Raw genomic sequence first — 22967 nt, 5'->3', positions numbered from 1 at the left:
TTGTTCTTCACGCGAAGGATATGCAACGTTTTCTTAGTTCAGTGATGCCTTTCAGTCGACACGTCTGTCTATTCATATATCTTCGTCAGAGAAGCGCAGGCTAGGACTGTGATCCTTCGGCGACAGCACATATATACCTGTGTTCATGACGCGTCACATCGGCGCTCATCGCTACTTGTGCTGTTTGTGCGCTCATGCTACTTGTGTTTATTTAAGGACACTTATGCGAAAGCTGAAATATGGTGATTTATCCTTGTTAGACTTCTTGATTCCTGAGCCTAGACGCGCCGAGAGCGTGCAGATGGACTCGGCGGATACGCTTGGCATAAGCTTCGGTGGGGACCGATCTCGGCGCCTCTTCTTGACGATCTTATTCAGTCAGCTGTTTCGATGCACTTTGTTTGCGATTAGGCGGAAAAGCAGTCTACAAGCGATGCAAAAGTGCCCACGGTCGATCGACAATACGGTAGGCAAGTCGCCTGCAAAAACAGAGTGCGGCTTCGCCGCATAGATTTGGTTGCTTGCCAGGCAAGATGGCGGACCTCCGCGCAACTCTGCTACCTGTGGTAGCATATACAGTAACTCTACGCTTCCTTGTTGAGCATCGCCATCTGGCGTCCGCCCCGCTAAGTTCCATGCGTTGCCGCTGCTTATTTTCGTACCACAGCCAAAGGTACAGTTTCCCTTCTCTAAAGTTGGTTCTTTATTCTATGCAGTGGCCCAGCTACACGCAGCACGCAACTGCTATATAGACTGCTACATGTCAGGACACCTAGTGAAATATAACCGAACTGCCATGCAAAGTTTGTACACATCGACGCTAGGTGGCGCGCATGACGCATCGCGCGTCAAACTGCACGATACGAGGCTAATGATGATCATGATTGATGGCATTCCCTCTGCTTTTGGGCGGTGACAAACAGTCACCTAGCCTTCTTTCATTAGTGAGGTATGCAATTTATGATTTTCATTACATCAATCGTTACACATCTCGATTATATAGTTTTTTTTTTCTCAAGACTTTTTTATCTACTTTGTACCACCACCTATGCGACTGCCATGTTTCGTGCCGCCTGATGTAATAATATGCAACTGAAACGCAAAGGGGTGCACGTATAGAGGCTCCGCGGCGAGCATCTCACAACGCAAGGCTACTGGCACGATACGATGGTAATGATGATGATGAGTGTTTGTTGGCATACCCTGTGAAACGCAGCGGTTACATGGTCACCTAGCAAGCATGATTTATTCAAGTACAATATATATATATATATTCGAGCACTCTCGTACACATTGCCTTAAACTTTACGTGTTCTTCCTCGAACCTGATTTAACTACTTTGAACCATTACTTGTGCATCGGCTTCACGGCGTCCTACGTGGTGTAATATAATGAAACTGCAATGAAACTGTGCACGTATCGACACTGCGGGGTGCACATGTCGCATCGCTTGTCTCCTCGTGCGCTAGAAGATTTTTATATGGCATTTTTTTCCCGCTGCATGCTATAGCAAGCGCTGGCGTGGCTAAGTGATAGAGTGGCTGGCTCCTGAGCCGGGTTACCGGGTTTGAATCGCGTCGGGAATTTTTTTTTTCTGGTTCCCGGGGTAGCTGCTGCGGACAACTACACCAACCGAAATGGCTATTGCAATCAGCCCATAACAGCTTACGCTGTAAAACGCTTGTCGCACATAATTTGCACGTCCATATGTAACAGAACTCGCACGAAACACTAGCTCATGATCGTCCTGTCCATGTTGTCGCCCGCTATCCTTTAACAGCATGCTCAGCGCATACCGCAATATACGCCATAACACGACGTGGAGTAGGAAAATAATGACATTAAAGGGACTTACTGAAATTGTATTCCAAGATATAGGCACAACGCCAAGGTCAGCTGCTGGGAAAGAATAACTGGAATATATAGAACAACGTATCCAGAGAATTTTATTATCACACGCTGACCTCCTAATATCCCCAGAGTTACGCTTGAAAGGTTAATGGGTGCATCGTACTTCTAGTTAGGTCGGCTGCCTGCATCCTCAAGAGCAAATGTTTTGTGGCACTCGTGCGAGCTAGGAGTGTCATCGATAGCTCTTGTACATTTCCTTTATTTGCCACACCAATTTAGTATAAGTGCTCCGCGTTTTATTATCCATATACTGGCGTGGAACATGTAGCCGACTAAAAGACAATTTGGTCGGTCACGCTATTGAACAAGTTTACCGTACGCGCATTGCCCCTTACTGTTCCAAAAGCTATGATGCAGAAACTCCACTGGAGTTAATGTCTAATCATTGTGCCACTTGCTCATCTCCAAGTAGCCCGGCGTCATTTTCATTCTTATCATACTCCAATGCGGCCAGTGTGAACCCGTGTCGGTCATTAACAATCCTATCGGACTTCATCCGACCCGTAACAACCCTTATCGGTGGTATCGTTATGAACTTTTTCTGTCCGTGTCAACCTTATAGGACATGATCAAACCATTATTAACCATCATCGGTTCTTATCAAACTCATCGCACTTGATTCGACCTTTATCAACCCGTATCAGTCCTTATAAACATTATAAGAACTGCTTCGACCATTATCTGCCCCTATCGTGTTCTTGACGTAGCACAAGGAACCAACGCCGAACTGCAGTAACTATTCAAAGTAGGCTCATCGCTGAAAGTACACACAATTCAATACGCTGGCGCAAGAGGCACTGTCTACTGTGACAAACTAACCTGATGACCCAGGCCCTACATGCCGTCATCGTATCGTCATCGTACCAGGCGTATAATCCCAGCCATCCTGCTATCCGCGCCTCCACTCGCCTCATGGCAGACTACTACGTTCGGAACTTCATGCAGAGGGACGGTCGTACCTGGGCGCGTACCTTCATTCAAAGCCAATATGACAAAATTATTCGGCACGTTGTTTCGCCATCTTGATCATTCTCCCTGCCTTCAGAACGCTAACAAGTTCACCTTGATATTATTGGGCTCTTTCCACGAGCGGGACCTTATGGCTACTGCCTCATGACCATCGATCGTTTTACTCGATGGCTTGAAAGTATGGCCACTCGAAAGGACCTTCAGTTCACTTCACCTTATTCACCTTAAAGACCCCCTGGGGGTATTACATAAGGGGTGGGTGAATATATTCAACAAATAAATACAAGTCACTTCCTTATAATATAAGCGGTTGCAACACTTGTGTATGACAATGGGCAAGTGATGGCAACTACGCCGGCGGAGAGGCCGTTCCAGTCCACAACAGTGCGGAGAAAAAGAAACCTGAAAAAGGGGTAGTAGAGAAAAAGGCCGGGCAATCTGAGACGGATGTTCAGTACGATGAGATATGCGGGTCGGACGAGTAATGCGAGATGTTTGATTTAGAATGGTATGGCAAAACTTGTGTAGTAAACAGAGGATGGCGATGCGGCGGCGAGCTTCAAGGCTTTCGAGACCGGAGTTTCTCTTCAGGGATGAAACGCTGATGTTATAGGAATATGAAGAATGGACAAAGCGAATGACGCGGTTTTGAACAGACTGGAGTGCATTTTTTAGGTTTATTTGGCGCGGGTTCCAGATCGGACTGGCATACTCAAGTTTAGGTCTGATGAGGGTTTTGTATGCCAGTAGTTTCAGGTGTTGCGGCGCATGACGAAGATTACGTTATATGAATGCTATAGATCTGTTGGCAGATGATATGATTGCGGTAATGTGTGTTCGCCAAGAAAGGTCACTGCAGAAGGTGATACCAAGATATTTGAATGACTCGGTGCTTTCTATAGGTGAGTTAGCAACTGCACAGGAAAAAAAATGAGGGGTTTGTGTTGACGATGAAATGAGACCAGTTTGCATTTGTTAGCGTTTAGCTTCTTTAACCAGAGGCCACATTATTCATGGACGCAGTCAAGGTCGTCTTGAAGGGTAGCTTGATCGGAATTGTTAGCAATTGCACGATAGATCACGCAGTCGTCGGCGAAGATACAGATTTTACATGACGCTTGGAGTGCCAGATTATTGATATATATCATGATCAAAAGCGGGCCGAGCAAAGATCCCTGCGGTATGCCCGATGTTACAGGGAGAGTACTGGAGCTCGGATTGGTCATACAAATAAACTGTGAGCTGTTAGGAATTCTTTATTTCATGCTGGAATATTCGGGTGTAAGTTTAAAAGGGCCCGTTTTAGTAATAGGCGTTGGTGTGGTACCTTGTCAAATGCCTTCGCGAAATCTAGAAACAATGCATTGGTATGGAGGTTATGGTCAGGGTTAGAATTTAGGTCGAAGGTGAAGATTGCCAATTGTGTTTCGCAGGAGAGTCCTCTACGAAACCCGTGCTGAGCTGGATGAAGCAAATTGTTGAAATCTAGAAAGGCGATGATATGTGATTAAATTACATGTTCTAAGAGTTTGCAAGGTGCGCTAGTTAAGGAGATGGGATGATAGTTTAACAGAGAATCTTTTTATGGCTGATTTGTGAGCCGCAATGACCCTTCCCACCTTCCAGTCGTCCTGTAGAGTTTCTGCTGAAAGCGTCTGAGAAAATAGTAATGAAAGCTATATGGATGATTTTGTGTTTCTTTAATATTTTTTTTTTTTATTTCGGCGACTCCATCGGGTGATGAGAGTTTAATTCTGTCGATAAGTTTCATGATGCCTTGTGCAGTGAATTCGATAGATGGCAATGCTGAAAGTGGTACGCTAGACGGAGCGGGCAATAATGAGTCAATGTCGTCTGTGAAACAGAAACAAACGCACGGTTAAATATGTCGCACATTCACCATCAGTGGCTTCTTCGCCTGCAGTGTTCGTGACAGCGATGGTACATGTTTTTTGCGGGTTTATTATTTCCCAAAACTTCCTGGGGTTATTCGTTAGGATTTTTAGCAGGTCAGTTGGAAAGAAAGCGTGTTTGGCGCAGCGAATTGCGTTATTATATGAATCCTCGACTGCATAGTATTCATCCCGTACATCTGCTCATGGGTTTCATCGGTTCATTGGTTTCATTCAAGCTCGCACCGCCAATTCAGAGCAGTTATCACGTGTCACAAAGACACCATAGGACTCGAGGCTTACTTAGCCATTGCACGGTGTTTTCGTGCCACTTTCAACCGCGACCTTCAAGTGACAGTTGAATAGTTCTTTACGGAGAACCACTGAGCCTTCAAGGAGAGTTACTGTAGGCATCGTTTTACGCGGCACCTAGGATCCTCATGATCTCATGGCCCTGCTCCGACGCACCATGAACATCTTCCCTCCGTTTTAAGCGGCCCATCGTTCATGGCCAACGTCCTTTGTTTTCAAGGAGCTCGCAACATCTACTGACAACTTTCTCCTCGGCGGCACAATAGGTGCTTCTTTTCAGCCGCCTTACGCCTGATCCTACAATGTTATCTGTCGCGATGACAAAACTTTCAGCCTGCGCATCAAAAAGAAGGACGTTCGCGTTTCCATCAACGCTCATGATGCCGGCATACATTCTCCCCGACGAGCCGCACACCTCTAACGCCCTGCTTCGTCTTCAACAGCCCGCGGGAACAGCTCTCGCAACTGATACGACCCGTTATGAACGTTAGGTGCAATTCACGGCTTCCATTCACCCTGAAGTCTCCGTGCTGCACATTGGAGTCATTAGGCGATAGACCATCATCATAAGTGCACCCAAAGCTTTACCGAAGCTTTCGCTTAGCCATCGCTTCATCAGGCAAGGCACACCTGACAAGCCTGCGCGCATCACCGGCCAAGATAACAGCAACATTTATGAGCAGGCTGCAGAAAACGCATTAGCCACTGCTCGTCATACGCACCGTTCCACCAGACACGCTGTCAGAGCGCACCTGTGGCTGCTACCCCATTGAACTCTGCTGTAATGCATTTACGTTCGTTATTTTTAGAAGAGATAGCCAGCGTATGTTAGTATTTTGTGCTCGGATCTTTCATTTCGCAATCCCGCAAACTCGAATCTGCGCATGCAATGTTGACGACCAATGTTATATCCAGTGGAGCTGCATTAAAAACGAAGGTCACGTCCTGACATGAGATTAGGCATGAGCCTAGCAAACGTTACCGTTTCTCTCCCTAACTCTGTCGGATGCATCAGATGCCATAAAGACATCGATAATGCCAACATATTTCAACTCCACTAGTGCAATATGTTGTTAAGGCAAGTATATCCTAACTGCACAAAATGTATTCATCTTGTTTTAGTTTAAAAAAGTAAGGTTGCTTCCAAAACCGCCACGTTTAGCCATCTCCTTACCGCGAAAAAAAAAAGAATCTAAAGGTAGGCTTGGCGTTCTGACTTTGGAAACCGGGCTACACGAAAGCTGACTCGCGGCACTGCAGTCAGCATACCACGCAATGGCGCGTACTTTGCACGGCGTCATTCTCAGCGGGCACTGATTCTTGCAGTATTTCACCAATGTTTCAAGCCTGAAAACCTATTGCGGCCTTACTTAGGTTGATGACCCTGCTAAGCAAAAGGTCCTTCCCCAACGAAAAATATGAAAGCGAAGCAGCGCGATGAAAGCTAGTATTGCGCGGCTGGAATAGTTTGAGTACACCACCTACACTGAAAGCATACATCATCACGAATGAGAGGAGCGTTGTACGCCTAGTCTTAGGATCAACGATAAGTAATGTACACGCGATTGCGCCAACGGAAACAATGATGCTTTATGTGTACTGGAGAGGGAAGCAATAATTTAGAGATTAACAATACTGCTATCAGCCGTTAATTTCCCATTCGACTGACAACAGAAGTGTCAAGCAAAAATACGCAGATAACATGCTCTGTGGGAATCGATGTAAGCGAAGCTTTCCGTGCTGAATGCTTTGATTGACGATAATTAGTGGTGCAGTTGACGGCTAAAGCTTAATTTCTTCAACGCTTAGGCTAACACGAGAGTCATGTCCAGGAATTCAGGACATTGTCCTTCGGAACTTCACAGCAACGCACAAATGTAACTCAATGGGAAAATTCTTTTTCTAAATTATATTTCAGAATATCGGCCGAAGTGTTTTTCGGCCGAGTGTCAGAAAGTTTCAACTGACTACAACAAGAGGGTAGTCCCTTCCATCCGCCGTGGTTGCTCAGTGGCTATGGTGTTAGGCTGCTGAGCACAAGTTCGCGGGATGCAATCCCGGCCACGGCGGCCGCATTTCGATGGGGGCGAAATGCGCAAACAACCATATATTTAGATTTAGGTGCACGTTAAAGAACCCCACGTTGTCGAAATTTCCGGAGTCCTCCACTACGGCGTGCCTCATAATCAGAAAGTTGTTTTGGCACGTAAAACCCCACAATTTAAATCCCTTCTTGCAACATATGCATTTTGGCACTTAGTCGGAACATTGGTGGTGCGTTAAAGAAGGTAAAGCAGGTCCAGAGGGGCGGTGAAGTCCCGCGACAGGAGGAAATCGTTTTGCACCCTCCCGCCAGAGGGCACATTGGCTTGAAGAAGCGCCAAATTAAACCAATGGAGCGATTTCTCACAGTTGGCATTGAGAAGGTAATGGTAGAGGGAGTGTTACGCAGCCTGTTAGCACGCGCAGGTTTTTGAGAAGCAGCCGATATGGTACAGACTGGCTATTCGTGTACATGTCTTGAGCATGCCAAAGTATGTTTCTATGCTCGTGTTCGTTCTGTGTATGAGTGTGCGGGTGTGTGCTTCCGTATTTGCCTTTGCATGCGCGCGAGTGCGTGTATGCGTGTGTCAGCGTTCGCGACGTGTGTGAGCGTTCGCGGCGTGTGTGCGTGGCTGCGTGCGTGTGCGCGTGTGCGCGCCCTTGCGGGGTATGCGTGAGCGCGTGTAAACGTGTACGCGTGCCAACGTGTTTCAGCATGCACGATTCCGAACAAATGTGTGCGTATTTGCGTGCGCATGGATGCCGATGCGTGAGTATAGTGTGTGTGTGTGTGTATGTGTCTCCGTGTGTGTGCGTATTACGGATGGAGAGAGAGTACGTGCGTGTGAGGGAGAGTGCGTTTGTGTGCGAGGGAGACAGAGAGAGAGAGAGAGTGTGTGTGTGTGTGTGTGTGTGCAAGGGAAAGAGATAGTGTGCGTGTGCCAAGAGAGAGTGTGTGCGCGTCCTAGTGTCTCCGTATTTGCATATGCTTGCACGCGAGTGTGTGTATGTGTGTGTGAGCGTTCGCGGCGTGTGTGCATGCCTGCATCTGCGTGTTAGTGCATGTGTGTGTGCGCTTGCCTGCTTGCGGCGCATGCATGGCGGCGTGTGAATGTGCACGTGTGCGACCGTGCGTGTTCGTGTTTCAGCATGCATGCCTGGGGACGTAAGTGTGCGTGTTTGCGTGCGCATTGATATCTGTGCGTGTGATGCACGCGATGAAGAGAGCGTGTGAACGCGTGTCAGGAAGAGAGCGTGTGCTCGTGCGAAGGAGAGAGTGCGTGTGTGTGAGTTCAACGGTGTTTGTGTGTTTGCGGGTGTGAGCGAACGCTTACACCCGCTTCACCTACTGCTTACACCTACTCTTCGAAACAAACGCGATTTGAAGACAATTAGAACCCGTGTTTAAATCCAATGACACTTCATTTGTAGCCTTATCTCTTTCTGAAAGCGAACCAGACAAAAAAATGTACCTGCGACGTCAGTATTCCCGCCTTTGGCGGGCACGGCCCGTGAGAAGCAGCCAAGCAGTTCAACTTCGTTATCTTCCTTCCGTCGGTGGCAGCGCAATGTCTTGTAGGCATTGACGCGCAATATCTGCACTATCATTCAATCGTGTATCGTTTGTGTGACCAAGGAAGCTTTCGGCAGCGCGCGTTGGCTGCTATATTGACATTTTAACTTTAAACGGCTTGTCTTTGGAAACTCAATGTGAATAAAAATCGCCAGTCGCCTGGCCGCAAGGAACATGCTCACGGAGCCGTGTCTTTGATGACAGTATCTCACAAGGCTGGAAGCGGTCATGTCGATGCTACCCCCGATTTTTTCCCGCGTCAGTTGGGCTTTCAGAGAGCGCTTAATTGCAGAATATTTGTTCTTAGCTCTTACTGGACCATGTTTAATAAGCATATATTCGTTCAACTTCACTATGTCGAAGACACACTCCAAACTAGCCAACCAAATCAATTATTTAAAAGATAATTAACATGCAATCGTGAAGTACGCACACAACTGCTCAACTTGCTCCGGATCAAGAGATTACCAGCTGAACAGTCGAATGATAACAGTTATGTCAGGAAGATTTACATTGATCTATTTCTTAAAATTTGGTGCTGTTAAAAAGACCGTGTGTATATTGATAGTGCAGTAGGCATCTAATAAAGCATGTGCGAATGCTCGGACAGGTTTTCTTGGAGCAATTCAAGTTGATGAACTTAGAACACATGCATCCAACCGTGCACCTCTGTCTTTACAATGTATTCTCCTACATTGTACAACAAACGCCTCAGCACCACGGTACATCACATAAGGTGTGTGGGAGCATTATTTCCTCTCCCTAATAGATTTCTGAGCGTTCGTGGCATCAGGCTTGACTTCCTGGCGTCATCGGGAATGAAAGGAATACATACTTAGGGGCCCAAGCAGGCAGACTACTTCGGCCACTGGGTCGGCGTCAGAACATAGATAGATAGATAGATAGATAGATAGATAGATAGATAGATAGATAGATAGATAGATAGATAGATAGATAGATAGATAGATAGATAGATAGATAGATAGATAGATAGATAGATAGATAGATAGATAGATAGATAGATAGATAGATAGATAGATAGATAGATAGATAGATAGATAGATAGATAGATAGATAGATAGATAGATAGATAGATAGATAGATAGATAGATAGATAGATAGATAGATAGATAGATAGATAGATAGATAGATAGATAGATAGATAGATAGATAGATAGATAGATAGATAGATAGATAGATAGGAAATGGCTGAAGTATAGGGAAATAAAGCTATTTACCTTAATAACAACTCTCTCAGTGAAAGCATTGGATAATTTTTTTCATTAATTCGTAACAGACGGGGCAGTACGGACACGATTAGATCTGGGTAGGGACGGAAAATATCGAAATTGTAGGATGAGTGCTTTGCTACAAATAGATTGATTGTCTAAGGTGAATTTTAATAAATCCTTCGGTTTTACGAGCAAAAACGACAATATAATTAGGGGGCACGTCGTAGTGACGGGCTCCCAATTAATTTCGACCACCTGGGCGTGCTTTCAATTTCCACACAATGCACGGTACGCTAGATTTCTGACATTTCGTCTCCGTGGAAATGCGGCCGCCTCGGCTGGCAATCCAACCCATTCCTTAGTGCTTAGCAGCGCAACGCCAAAGTCACTGCTTTCGGGTGGCTAGAACTGGGAGGCATGAAAACCGACCTCTCCAAACTTGTCAGGATGCGCGATCACTTCAAAATGGCACTGTCGTCGCGGGGGGGGGGGGGTGAGGGGCGGGGACTGGAGAACATTGAATTAGGGTCTGATTTATCTTGCATGAGTAATCGACAAATCGCGCAACAGAAGGTCCCCGGACTGATGTGTTATGACGACATTCTGCCAGTAGCGACAATGCATGTGATTTATACACTAGGGAATATTTGTGGCAACGCGACGACAAACCTAGGCCTTAAGTTTAGCACAGAGAAATTGGGAATTATGATGTTTAATGAAAAGACGAATAATTACATGGTGTCAATTCAACACCAAGTCATACGCATAGTCAAACAATGTATATACCTATGCGTATATATAGGGTGTCCCACGTAACTTGAGCCAAACATTAAGAATATGCAAATGCCTCGTAGCCGAACAGACTCAAGGTAATGTTCGCCATCACTTGGAAATACTCAGATGATTTCTTGTCTTTCGACATAATGAGATAATTAGTCTTACATAATCAAATTCTCAAATATTATATTTAGGTGAAAATTGTCAATGACAAAATTGTAGAGCAACATGAAAACTCCCTATCAAGTAAAAAATGCATTGCCTCACAGCCCCGTAAGGCGGAGGCTACGAACACTCAACAAAGTGAAGCGAACAGTGCTTAAATTCTTTCTAATCACGCATACAACATACAAAACAGCATGTCGACAAATGTCATCATCAATGGCTCATACCCCGCCCCCCCCCCCTCGTGAGCAATGGCTCATACCCCAGTAAGCAACCAAAAAATGCAATGACTCATAGTCCCGTAAGGTTCACGGCTACTCACTTTGCGTGAATTAGCTGCGATGGCAGTGCCTCTGCTGCCGTCGGTGATTTCAATGTGTACACTCTAAAAACTAGGAAGGGTATCGCAGGAGTGAAGCGGCCGGTTCACTCTTCAAAGCGTCGTTTTACTCTCGCAAAATGTCGAGGAGAGTGAAATGCATTGTTCACTCTGTCACCAAGGAGAGAGTGAAATGTGCTTTTTACTCTCCTCTTCAGAGAGAGAGAGTAGAACTACTCTTGCGGCAATAGAGAACAAAACGTAGCGTAATCTTCTGCTTCAACTGTAGGTGGCTGGCCCCGAACATGGCAATGTATCATTCATGCACGCTGAGCAAAGAACACATCGTTTTGCTTCTATGATGATGATGCTGTGTGGTGTTTTGTGGCGCAAGGGCCAGGTTTGGCAAAAGAGCGCCATGACAAGTGGTAATGTTAACGATTTATTATGGAAGATGTGACTTGGCTGTAAAGTGGCCTAAAAATAGTCGCTGTAAAGTGCGTAAAATCTACGTGCTATAAAATTATGGCGATGACTAATGACGACTACTATGAACATTAAAATCCATCGTAAAGGAATGATGCATTGTTTAAAATATGCGAGATGTTAAATTGCTTACAGCACTACTGCCTCGCCAGAGCCCTTGAACCACAAGGGCCTAGAGGCATGTGCTATTCAAAATAATTATCGCAGCGGCATCCTCTGAAGAGAGGAAGCGCTACGAACGTGTGGGGCTAATAATATGCAACACAACATCTTTCAAAAACCTAGGACGGCGTTGGTGTCAAAGAGTGGTTCTGGGCCAAGTAACATAACAGGATGAAGGGGGATGTGGTGCCGGTATGCTAAGAGAAAATGTTTTTTTCTTTCGGATTCGGCTTCCCGACACTCCAGTAGGACGTGGAGGACGGTCAGCCTCTCCCCGCATCTACCACAGGTTGGAGGCTCGTTTCCCGTGTGTAAGAAGTTATGTGTGCCAAAAGTGTGTCCTATTCTTAGACGGCAGAATAGGACATTGTGCTTTATTACATGCAGTTGCTTCTAAGAGAACAGGCCGCCGCAGTTCAAAGGAACGCGTAGCGAGCGCTCTACTTGTTCACTCGGATTTGCTCCACCGCGCGCGCGCGCTCAAGATCGCGGAACAACACAGCACTGGTGAAAGGTGATCCGTACAGCGAGCTGCACCGCCGCCGCGAAGGCCAGCCAACGGAGATCGTATGTCAGCCATCTCGCGTCGCTACGAAAACACGACAGTCGTTCGTCATGCCTTGGATATAACAGCAAATCCTCCACGGTAAGTGAATTCTAACTTAGGTGCACATTCTCCGTATATGTCATGCTATCGCCAGGAAGTCGTCGCTGCGCTTAGCCGACGCGATTGACAAAGGACTAGGCATACGCGCTGTGTCTCTCCCTGTCAATCGAAAAAGCCAGTCGTCGCGATAACTGCGTGTGATTTTATCGCGTTGCCGTTGTCCGTAAGAGCTTTAAAGATCGCAAACGCTGCCAGAACTATGGTATGTTCAATAAGACGCCAGGCGAGAGGACGCTTAAAATGGTTCGTTCACCATCCCGTGATTCCGAGCCTATGCGGAGCGTGATTAGCGTGCGTTTTGTGTGTTTGAATTTATTCAGTTTAGCAGTCTACTGTGTACGGAACGCTGTTGAACTAAGGAATCACATAACAGAAGGCGTCATTTTGCTGGCAGCATGCTTTTTTTTTATAAATAAACCGCGCGCTTGACGGTGTCTCGCGCAGGGGGAATCTGCGACCACTGAAGTTACGTGCAGCACCAGTGCTAGTTAGAAACTTTGCCGCAGGCATTCAGCTGCATGCTGCAAGAGGTCAGTTGGGCGCGTTATCTTGAACTTACTGGAAACGCATGAGGAATCCATGTTTTATGCTGAAAAGAGTATGAACCCCATATAAGCGATCTTGCGCGCGGCAGCTACAAGCGACGCGATGGAGATGGCTGTCGCTTTCGCTCGTCGCCTACAAGTCGTACTCCGTGCGAGCGAAGATATTGAGCGACGCCTCCCCGGTGTTGCCGGCATGAGGGCTGCAATGACGCGTGACGCGTGCTTTAGTAATTTACGTTGATGTATTTTACTAAAAAAGTAGCATAAAATATTTCCGGAGGTCTTGCCGTTGGTTCTTATCGTTGCACGTATAAAAATTGAATCATTTGCTCGTTCCGCGCTACAATCGGTAGTATTTGAGCGATGTACATCTAGTTCCGGCTTCGTGCTATTGGCTAGTCGCTCATAGCACTTTCGGGCGACGAGCGATGATTTCTAGATTTCCAGAACCGAGCCATCTGTTCAAGCGACGGCCCGTTTTGTCGCTCGTCGCCGTCGCGCACTAAATCGCTCTCACAGTGTTTATCCCTAAGACTGAACTGTTTTTGCTCATGTATTGAAATGGTGTGATTATAGGTAGGTCTGGTTTTGTCTCCTGTTGCGGTTTTCGTGCATGGTGCGAAACTGAAAGGATGCTTATGTCTACGAACTCGGTGAATTGTCGAGCAGCTAGTTATGCATCGGCATCGAATATAACGGCTGCTGTGTGGAATTACAATTGCAAGGGCGCTTTGCATACGCTTATTGTTGTGGACATGCCTGTGCATTTGCTAATATGAGTTGGCGTGTCAGGGTTATGTCATATGAATAGCTAAATCAGCCCTCCTTTGGGGGTTACAAGCGTAATGTATGCATTTTGCTATTGCATGACAGATCAAAATGTGTTTATCGCTTGAATATTTTTAGTAGAGAAATAAAATATCAAAATAAAATGTTGCTTTAATTCCGTGTTACCAGTCTGTCGTACACAGAACAATAGGTTGGTGTAATAAACCAATAACTGCGGTTTAACTGCAACATTTACATGTCTTCAAGAATCTAAAGTGCTAGATTTCAAAGTGCAGCAGTAGTCGGGTCTGTCAAAAATGAACTCCATTGTGCACCTCATACATGAAAATAAGTTCATGTCTTTTAGTAAGCTTAGATGCAGGCCGCAGTGAACTTTCTTGTTAGTATTGAAATGTGGGTAAGCTTGCCATAACAAGCCTCGTTGCCCTTTTTTATAGGCACATCCATATATCCATTGAACTGAAGGACAATATTTTCATCCCTACTGAGCATCATGTTTGCAGCTATAATCCTCAAATTATGGCTTCAGCAGTGGCACAACGAGGGATGGTGCGGGGGGCACACTGGGCACGTGCTTAGGATGTGTCACAAATGGTGTTTGCGATACACCAGGCTCATGACAGACCTATGATGTTTGAAAACGACCAATATTCTATTCATTAGCAGGAGTATTCTAACATTCGTGCCGAACGAGGATGAACTGTCCGTTATTTCTTTTTTGTGTAAATCTAAAATTGAAGTTAATTTAGCAGTTGACTGTTGCAGTCATTTGGATGTTTTGCATGCATTTCACTAAAAAGACTAAGAGCTAAGACTTTCTTTTATTGCCATGGCCTTGACTGTCTTGATGTTGTTTTGCGCCATGCCCTTGTGTTGACTTTTGCATATGATATTTTTCAGGCACCCGCTTTATATAACTCAAGAAAGCAGCTGCAAGGACACGAGGATGTGAAACAGCCAGTGCAGCGCGACTTCACGTAGTGCAGAAGAGCGAATGCCAAAAAATCAAAATACATTGCCATGCAATTTGGACAAGAAACCTAGTATGTGGGTATATTGGGTGTGCCATTTGACCAAATGTAACCAAAATCAAGATACAGTATGTTACACCAAGATGAAAATTCTCACGTGCTCCAGGCAGTCATCTTAACCTGGTATATTTATGTAATGTCTCCGATTGGAAAGTCAAATCAAGTATGTTCTCTGGAGACAAACACATAGCAGCAAGTGTCATCGAAAAGTTAGAAATGTGTTTTAAAAAAGCTGATTAGTTCTGAGAAGTGACTGCTTTTTGTCTTGCCTCTCAACAGATACATCCATGTGATAAAAAAATAGTGGTACAATGAAATTGCATATTTGCTTAGTGACATGATACATACTTGCAATGAGCACGGTGCCTGTGTTTACTATAAAAAGCAACAGCCCATGCTTGGTTAGGTTAGGCCCACTACAACATGCAGGCATGGGTGATTGGCGCTTTTTTTTTATTTCTGTGTCGTAAGGTTTATTGACGTGCGTATAAGTGCAATGGCACGCAGTATGGCTAGTACAAAAAAGGGGGGGGGCAGATATATGTAGCTCACTGTACACGACACAGGGCAAAGGAAATCCGTGTTCAGCAACCATGTTAAATGCCATGTACGTAAATGTTACAACGCTACTCATTCGAAGCGCGCACAGGTGCATACTGAAGAAAAGTTTTCCAGGGTACATAATTTAGTGCGTAATTTACACTAATTTTGCTCTAACCACAAGACATAATAATTTGAATATACTGCACGGAAAAACCTAGAGCAAATTGAATTGTGTCAGCTTCGTGTGTATACATATAGTCTTTCCTATGCATTAGGTTTTTTGCGTAATGCATTACCAGTTTACAGCCTATCTTATGTGTACTCTGTTTACATTACAGTTGTTTATTAGTTTACTCATTTGTTTTGCAACTTATGAAATACCGGTGTATATATATTTTCAACATATGACATAACCCTGTATGTTTTGTAGGGACAACCCAGGACGTGCATTTCTCAGCACCCAGTCAACTGCCAGAAGTGACGCGAACACAGGCCACCAGTAAGTAGACATCAGTTGCAATTTCACATTATGCAGTTGGCTGCTGCCTTGTACTGAGGCTTTTTTTTTTAATCAGATGGTGGTGTCGTTCTAATGTACATTTTGACAACAAAGGTGCGATCATGTCTCACAGAGGCATATGTGGTTGCTATTCTCTGCGAGGGACGTGTTCTCGTGTTCGTGAAGCATTTGTGTTTGGCAGTATTGTCGCCCAATGAGTCAGATATAAACACTGTAACTCGCCACTGCTGGGAAGTAGTTGCGAGAAACACAATATATTATGACGCTGTAAAGTTATTTCATTAATTCGAAGGAAAATTTTGCAGCAGGAAAAAGATTGCTCTTCCAGGTAAACATGTCTTTTTCTCACAAGTTATTTAACCGAACCGTGGATGCGTGAAATTCATGACTTATGAATAGATTTTAATTCATCCTTTAGTAATGCTTCTAAAAAAGACTAGAAATAGCATGTGACTACCTCTCCAATCAGCAGATCATGCACTTACTGTCATAAGTGGTAGTTCCATGCAGTCTCGCACTCTATATAACCTTTCCTTTCAGCAGCATTGGAACTGGCGGCTGCGTTTTCAGAAGGAGGAGTGCACTTGGCACTGTATATGTATGTGTGAATTCGGTTTTCTTTCTATGTGTCGGCTCACTGACACAAACAGTGTAAAAATCAGTTGTACCATGAGGCTGATGACGCCTTCTGCTGCTAGAAATGCGGCACTTCATATTTTATAGTACTGCATGACATTTAAATCAAAGCTACCACATAAGATGATCAAGAAAACTAACCGCTGTTATAGCTGTTTTCCTCAAAGAAAGCTTGTCCTTTATGGAATGTGTTAATCTGAGCTCTCCACCAATGTTTCAGTAGTATTATCCCTTAGTGAGTGAGAGATTGGGGGCAATTAATCGTGTTAGTCTTTAAGTGGTGTCCTAATTATGTGTATTTGTTCCAACAAAGTTGTCTAGATTACTTTATTGTGTAGTGTAAAGCTTATGAAACCATCAGCAACTAGTGAGTTGCTAACATGCATATGCATTTGTCACTATACAGGTGGCACTCTGCTGTACCACTGCAGTGCTGCGGAAATTGCCAGCACCAGCGGCTTTGCAACAGCTGTTTCACAGCATGTCGGTATGTCCTAATCTATAGTTTTGTTGGGATGAGTTAGTATTATAGACCACTGCTACTCAGTATTGTGACAGATCCATATGATAAGTGACGTAATGGGCACAGCAAAAACATGTGAATGTTTTACTATGCTACACAAAAAGGCTCTCCTTTTCGTCACTGGAGCAGGGGAGAAGAGCATGCAGGCACTCCTGAATGTACATATATTTCAAAACATGAGAGAGACATATATATCTATATATATATATATATATATATATATATATATATATATATATATATATATATATATACACACACACACACACACGCACACAATAGGCAGGGACATTCCATCTTTCATTTTGAATTGACTTGTACAGCGCAAAAATACAACACAGACCACAGAGAAGCCCGCATGTTAACAGGTATGATACACACAATAATTCAACAGATTTGATACTTCAGGTGTGCTATTTTATGCAAGGGGGAAGGGAAAGGGGATAAAACCAGAAAAAAAAGTGGAGTGGAAAATAAAGGAATCGTGCCAAAAAGCATGAGAAACATTGTGCAGCCAGGATCGCCAGCAGGACATCTAAAAAGCACTGATAAAATTACATACAGGGCAACCTTACGTATTGTTTGTTTCAATCGACTCAGATCACATGCAGCCATTACTGCAATCAAGTTGTTTCCTTATGTCATGACGGAATGATGCGGGCCCAAAAAACTGTTTAGAGCTGAAGGATTATGTTCCATGCTTGCCTCATTACCTGCTTTTTATCATATTATTATCAGCTGCTTATATTAGGGACAAAAAGTAAGAGTACGAGCTTTTTCCTAATTCGCCATTCCACACAGCATGCCTTTGTGACTATATGTACATGCAGATGATCCATAGATGAAAAATATTCAGTACAGTAGAATCTCATTACAAGATACACTTGGTTGTAAGAGACATCTGAAAATGGTTTGGTTGGTTTGCCACATTAACAACACTGTACACAAGAGTCACCTTTGTTACTAACGACTTTTTAAGTATTCACTACTTCGAAGGGACACAACCCAGACACATTCACTTCATGCACCTTGTGTGCTCCGAAGGGTGTAAAGATCACGCAATCCTCACACAGGTCACGTGCGCATGTCTCTTTAGCATGAACTAGAAAAGGAGGGCAACGAGGACAGTGCAGGGCAGAAAGTGTCGACAGTTGAAGCTGACGAGCGTCTAAGAGCGCCTCAAAGGCACTGCGAGCAACAAGGCTTGCAAAGTGAAGTGTTTAACTTCCAGAAGTTAGGGAGGAAGCTAACACAATCTACAGTCACTAAAAAGCTGTGAATGTCTTCTTTAAAGGGCCCCTAAACCACCGAGGTTGAAATTTAGTTGCGGTGTTGCAGTTGTGCATGTTAAGGCAACGAACACGTAGCCACGAGAATTTTTCAAAACTGTCCAGTAATTGTGGAGCTACGTGTTTGATTATGTAAAAGTAGTCCCCGCTCATTTTACTCTTTCATCTGGTACACGCCATCTGGACAGTGTCGTCTTTTCCTCGCCTAGTACACCTCCAAATGTTACGGGACAGGCCATCACCAACGAGCTCTGTTGCTGCCGCGCAGGCCCGTCATCCTGCGAGGGGTGGCGCTAATGACCTTGCCAATACAATGGAACTGTATGGTGACTCTAGTTAAACAGCCTCATAGGGAGACCCTTCTGTTGGCGTTTCTGTTCTTTGCCCCATTGGCTGCCCACAATGGCATCGCGAGCAACGCGACGAGGAAGAAGAAGTGTGTATTTGCTTGCAGGCCTTGCCGGCAGTCGCACACTTTCGTTCGACCAATCGACAGCACCGGAAACTGGTGACATCATCAGAGACAGCCTGGTGATGTCAGGACAAACGGCGGGGTGCAGGATAGGTCCAGAGAGGCGCACGGGGTCGTTTTCGTCATATTGTGGTGCTCCCACAGTGCTACGCACCGTGGCGTTTGGCGTCGTCAATTGTGACGGCATTCTGATTTTGATGCGCATGTTTACTTGAAATGTTCAAAAAATGTCAAGAAGTGGTTTAGGGGCCCTTTAAGCCACCCTGAGCAATTATTTCGTCAGATATATCTAAACATACTTTAGTGATGATGCATAATAAGGTGATCTAGTCTGGCTCCTCAGTGTTCTAAAATTTTTGGTTTCGAGAGACATGTTTCCCGTGCCTCTTGAGTATCTCTTCTAATGAGGCTTAACTGTAATGTACGCACACAATTGTGTAACTCCTCCTGCAAGTATTATTCCTTAAGCCTGGTCACTGATGTGCAAAGCTTGTGGTTAAGTTTTGATGTCCGTACTTTTTAGAGCTATGTTTATTAATTCAGGCTGTTCTTATTGGTTCTTCAATGCAGGAGACAATGCCTACGGAATTATTGGCCCTGATGACGAGAGCCCTCAAGGGGCAAACGACATCTCTGTTGCAGAAGTGAGCCCGATACCACCTGAAGTTACCATGACAGGTGGCACGGCAGCAATAGATACAGAGACGGCCATGTCTACTGCAGCTGCAACAGTGTACGAGGCAAGCAGCAGTGTGTCAGCATCAGCAGCAGTGTCAGAAGGAACCGCACCAGGCCTGGTAGAGCAACATGTGTGCTATCACTGTGACTTTTTTTGTAGTGCATACAACTCATTTGCTCAACATACAAAAGCTTTTCACCACGACTGTGAGCCAGTGTTCTTGTGCAGCAAGTGCAAGACTAAGTTAGGTGTTATAACACAGTACAAGCATCACTTTAAAATATGCAAACATATTACAGTTGTTGCCTCCCCAGCCAGCCCACATAGCGACAACAACGTGGAACACATGGTGGGACACACCTCTTCCCCATTAGAAGATAGTAAAGACTGTCAGTGTTGTTGCTAGATTAACTGGTCTTTGTAGGCAACCAGAAGGACAACACAGGTGTCATAAGATTGTTGTTTATGTTGTTGTTGAAGAGGTAAAAAAGAAGTTTGATGCAGCTGAAGTGCCAACTGATATTGAGCAAATCAAAAACAACCACCTGAGAAAGCAACACTATCGAAATTTGGGTACCTATGTGCCGCCAACTCTGGTAAAGATGGCATAGGACAGAAGTGTAATGAAAATCACACAGACACTGCTGTTCTAGCACTGGTCACAGTGAGCACTGACTTGTAGGGCAAGAGAGTCAACTGAAACGAACATTATGGCATAGTGTCATGCTCCCATGTGACCACTTTCCATGTTATTTTGCATGATACAGCTCAACCTCCAGAAACGAGACTGCAACTTGTCTGTAAAAAGCTTTCACAAAAAATTATTCACAACGCTATTAACACAGCAGTATCTTCTTTTTTTGTGGGTTCGAGGTTCCCGGGTGTCCATTAATGAAAAAATTGCGGAAAAAAAGAACACGTGTCGTACTTACACCTTTTTAACAAGTACGAGGGGGACAGAACTTTTCTATTCATGCATCTTCATCATACTATCAAGTTTTTAAATGCCTTTTATAATTATTATTACCAGTTATATCTGAGTGCATTGTATGCATTTAGCAGGTGTAAAATCAGGTCAGTTGGATCAGATGCCTTATCTGCAAGAGAGCCCTATATTCAAGAAATTTGAATTGAAATAGGTACATTACAAATGCAGTCTTTCAGCACTTTATTGCTTGTTGTTTTAAGCATTGCTCAATACTTTTGTGGATGGCAGTTTCAACCGGCACAGCACTGCGCTTTGTCACGGTCACGTGTCTTCAAAGCGGTGTTTACCATTTGTGTTGATCTGTTTGTGTATTCATAGAGCAAGTTTTTAATTTATTTTTTCCGCATTCTTGTGCTTGCACTAAGCTTGTATAAGACAGTTACGAAATGGGCGTCACTATAACGAACTTTTCTGTTGAGCTTACACTTGCAAATAATAGTGTTCAGATGGCCGCACTTCCATGTAGGTGCACCGATAGCTTTGGGTATGTTCTCATGTTTGTATAAATCTTATATAAGCTAGTTACAAATTGTATGTCACTAAGCATTGTGATATTCTTTAAAGAACTGCTTGGTTGGTTGTACACTTGTGAATTAGTATTGAGGCGGTGGTATTTCCATGTAGGCGCACTGCTAGCTTTCTGTGCGCTCACGTGTTTGTATTAAGCTTGTACAAGGGAGTTACAGCATGTACGTCACTAAGCGCTGTGATATTTTTAAAGAACTGCTTTGTTGGTTTTACACCTGTGAGTAATAGTACTCGGGTGGCACTAGTCATGTGTAGGTACACAGGGACCATTTGTATACATTATGCTCATGTAAAGCAGTTACAAAGTGTACGTCACTAATCACTGTGATATTTGTTGAAGAATTGCTGTGATGGTTTTACACATGTGAATAATAGTGGTCAGGACACAGTACTTGCGATGTATAGTTGAATTTATACAGTGCCAAGACATGGGCTGTATACATACCAAAAGAAATGTATGTCATTATATTGTTGTGATTATTACTGTTTGGATTTTATTAAACTCTGATAACATTTTTTCTTGTATCTATTGAGGTATGGCAATTTGTCATGCAACCAAACTGAGGACCTGAACTTGTGCATACAAATAAACAGCTAATTTAAGAGTATACTGCTCCTATTCTGCGAAACCAGTTTAACAAATCTTGTACTACAATGCTGGAAAAATGACAGAGCTGACAGGGATGTACAGAAAGAGTTCTGCACTGGCTGAAGGACTGCCCCACACTGGAGTTGGTAATGTTGCGTTTATTGGAGTAGAACAGTAAGTGCACTTCTATTAAAAATGGGACAGTAAATGCAGAAACATAAGGCAGACGAGCAGATGTGGCACATTTTTTTCAGGGTCCTCCATGCCTACTACTGCATTTCTAGTCTTCCTGTGCTCTTCGTATAAGCCCCTGTTCAGTCAAGGTTTTTACTCCATGACAGTTGTTCTACTGGGTTCGTAGCAATATTGAAGAAAAAAATGCAATGGTTTTCAAGAACTTTCGAGGCCCCGACACAGTAACTTCAAGGACCTCGTGCGATTTTTTTAGTAGTTTGGACAGGCAATAACCTGTTCAACAACATCGTTAACTTTAATGCAAACAAAAGAAAACAAAACAAACCGCATTTCACTGATTTCAAACATTTGAAAAACTGCTAATTTGCCTTTCACACTAAATGCAGACAAGGAAGCATTTCAAAAAAGCGCTCAAAGTTTTTCTGCAATAGCACAATTAACTACTTGGACCTGCAACATTTGCAGTTTTTGAATACTGTCTGTTTTGACAGTGTATGTGATGTCATCTGTTGCCTCAGCTTTTCACCACCAAATAAGCAAGTCGTTTGTAATTTCCTTTTATTGTGTCTGTAGCTCTCGATTTACTCATCACTGCTTTTCTTTGCCTCAACTGTTGAGCTTCCTGCTTCTGCTCCTCCAAGTACATTTGTCGCCGGTTCCGTGTGCCTAAAACTGGTATCTGCAGCTCCTTTGTAATTTCAACTTTAAGGATGTCGCTTTCTTTCTATTACCTCCACAGACAATTCTCTGTGACATGCGAAGAGTGTCACAGAAGGGAAAAAAAAACGCTTGGCAATGTCTGCTAAGTCTAGCCAAGTGTACAAATTTAAGGACTTTCCAGTACTTCTAAAAATTCCAGGGTTTTCAATGCCTTGAAAATGGCATTTTAGAAATAAAGGGTTTTCAAGGATCGCTACAAACCCTGGATTCTAGCACCTAAATAATTTTACAAGCTTATTTTGGCGCGGAGTTTGGAAATTCATGCTTTTTAGCTAACGCTGCACTATCTCTGTACATTGAAGCCACGAGAGCGCAACCATTTTGGAGTAAAGCAAAATACTGAAAGCTTTTAATACCACTCTTTTTCTATGGAGCTTCGTATTGCCCAGTTAAGTTTACGAATGTGCCTGGT

This window comes from Dermacentor variabilis, unplaced genomic scaffold, assembly GCF_050947875.1.
Source record: "Dermacentor variabilis isolate Ectoservices unplaced genomic scaffold, ASM5094787v1 scaffold_17, whole genome shotgun sequence".
Lineage (NCBI taxonomy): Eukaryota > Metazoa > Arthropoda > Arachnida > Ixodida > Ixodidae > Dermacentor > Dermacentor variabilis.
This window is presented reverse-complemented; position numbering follows the sequence as displayed.